Below are 2,500 nucleotides of genomic sequence, written 5' to 3'. Positions count from 1 at the left end.
CGACGAACTGAGGCTCCGGCACAGAGGCGCGCGGCGACGGGCGGCAGGGATGTTCGTCCTTGCGTTTGGGCTGAAAACGAGGTGTTCGCCATGGCGCGCGGTCCGAAAACAACGGTTCGGCCACGGTCCGAAAACGGGCTAAGTCCCAGCGTTTGGAAAGACACCGAACCTAAAGTGCATGTCTGGAGTGAAGGTCAAGGTGGAACGGAGGGAAAACGGGAGGAGGCGCGCGGCGACGGGCGGCATGGCTGTTCGGCCTTGCGTTTGGGCTGAAAACGAGGGTTTCGCCATGGCGCGCGGGCCGAAAACGGCGGCTGGGGCACGACCTCAGAAATAAGCTAAGTCCAAGCGTGTGGGAAGACACCGAAGCTAATGTGTATGTCTTGGGTGAAGGGCACGGTGGAATGGAGGGAAAACGACACGGAGGCGCGCGGCGACGGGCGGCATGGCTGTTCGGCCTTGCGTTTGGGCTGAAAACGAGGGTTTCGCCATGGCGCGCGGGCCGAAAACAGCGGCTGGGGCACGGCCTTGGAAATAAGCTAAGTCCAAGCGTGTGGAAAGACACCAAAGCTAATGTGTATGTCTTGGGTGAAGGGCACTGTGGAACGGAGGGAAAACGACACGGAGGCCCGCGGCGACGGGCGGCAGGGCTGTTCGGCCATGCGTCTGGGCTGAAAACAGGTGGTTCGCCATGGCACGCGGGCCGGAAATGGTGGCTGTGGCACGAACCCGAAAATAAACTAAGTCCAAGCATGTGGAAACACACCGAACCTAAAGTGGATGTCTTTGGTGAAGGGCACGGTGGAACGGAGGGAAAACGACACGGAGGCACGCGGCGACGGGCGGCAGGGCTGTTCGGCCTTGCGTATGGGCTGAAAACGAGGGGTTCGCCATGGCACACGGGCCGAAAACGGAGGCTCGGGCACGACCTCCAAAATTAGCTAAGTCCAAGCTTGTGGAAAGACACCGAACCTAAATTGCATGTCTTAAGTGAAGGGCAAGGTGGAACGGAGGGAAAACGGGAGGAGGCGCGCGGCGACGGGCGGCAGGGCTGTTCGGCCTTGCGTTTGGGCTGAAAACGAGGGGTTCGCCATGGCGCACGGGCCGAAAACTGAGGCTGGGGCACGACCCCGAAAATAAGCTAAGTCCAAGCATGTGGAAAGACACCGAACCTAAAGTGCATGTCTTGAGTGAAGGGCACGGTGGAACGGAGGGAAAACGGGAGGAGGCGCGCTGCCACGGGCGGCAGGGCTGTTCGGCCTTGCGTTTGGGCTGAAAACGAGGTGTTCGCCATGGCGCGCGGGCCGAAAACTGAGGCTCGGGCACGACCCCGAAAATAAGCTAAGTCCAAGCATGTGGAAAGACACCGAACCTAAAGTGCATGTCTTGAGTGAAGGGCAAGGTGGAACAGAGGGAAAACGGGAGGAGGCGCGCTGCCACGGGCGGCAGGGCTGTTCGGCCTTGCGTTTGGGCTGAAAACGAGGTGTTCGCCATGGCGCGCGGGCTGAAAACTGAAGTTCGGCCACGGCCGCGAAAACGGGCTAAGTCCAAGCGTGTGGAAAGACACCGAACCTAAAGTGCATGTCTTGAGTGAAGGGCAAGGTGGAACGGAGGGAAAACGGGAGGAGGCGCGCTGCCACGGGCGGCAGGGCTGTTCGGCCTTGCGTTTGGGCTGAAAACGAGGTGTTCGCCATGGCGCGCGGGCTGAAAACTGAGGTTCGGCCACGGCCGCGAAAACGGGCTAAGTCCAAGCGTGTGGAAAGACACCGAACCTAAAGTGCATGTCTTGAGTGAAGGGCAAGGTGGAACGGAGGGAAAACGGGAGGAGGCGCGCTGCCACGGGCGGCAGGGCTGTTCGGCCTTGCGTTTGGGCTGAAAACGAGGTGTTCGCCATGGCGCGCGGGCTGAAAACTGAGGTTCGGCCACGGCCGCGAAAACGGGCTAAGTCCAAGCGTGTGAAAAGACACCGAACCTAAAGTGCATGTCTTGAGTGAAGGGCAAGGTGGAACGGAGGGAAAACGGGAGGAGGCGCGCTGCCACAGGCGGCAGGGCTGTTCGGCCTTGCGTTTGGGCTGAAAACGAGGGGTTCGCCATGGCGCACGGGCCAAAAACTGAGGCTCGGGCACGACCCCGAAAATAAGCTAAGTCCAAGCATGTGGAAAGACACCGAACCTAAAGTACATGTCTTGAGTGAAGGGCACGGTGGAACAGAGGGAAAACGGCTCGGAGGCGCGCTGCCACGGGCGGCAGGGCTGTTCGGCCTTGCGTTTGGGCTGAAAACGAGGGGTTCGCCATGGCGCACGGGCCAAAAACGGATTTTCGGCCACGGCCGCGAAAACGGGCACGTGGAAGGGCATGGGACCCTCCCGTGGTCCCCCCGCGTGAGACGTCGAAGTTCGGGTCGACCCGTGAGGGAAAACGGGTCACGCTAGCGAAACCCCTGATTCTGAGCAAAAACGCTGTGTCCGGCCATCTTAGATGGGTTTCGTGGCGTCCTGGG

The sequence above is a fragment of the Zea mays genome, chromosome 6 (assembly GCF_902167145.1).
Source record: "Zea mays cultivar B73 chromosome 6, Zm-B73-REFERENCE-NAM-5.0, whole genome shotgun sequence".
NCBI lineage: Eukaryota > Viridiplantae > Streptophyta > Magnoliopsida > Poales > Poaceae > Zea > Zea mays.
Note: the sequence above shows the minus strand (reverse complement) of the source record.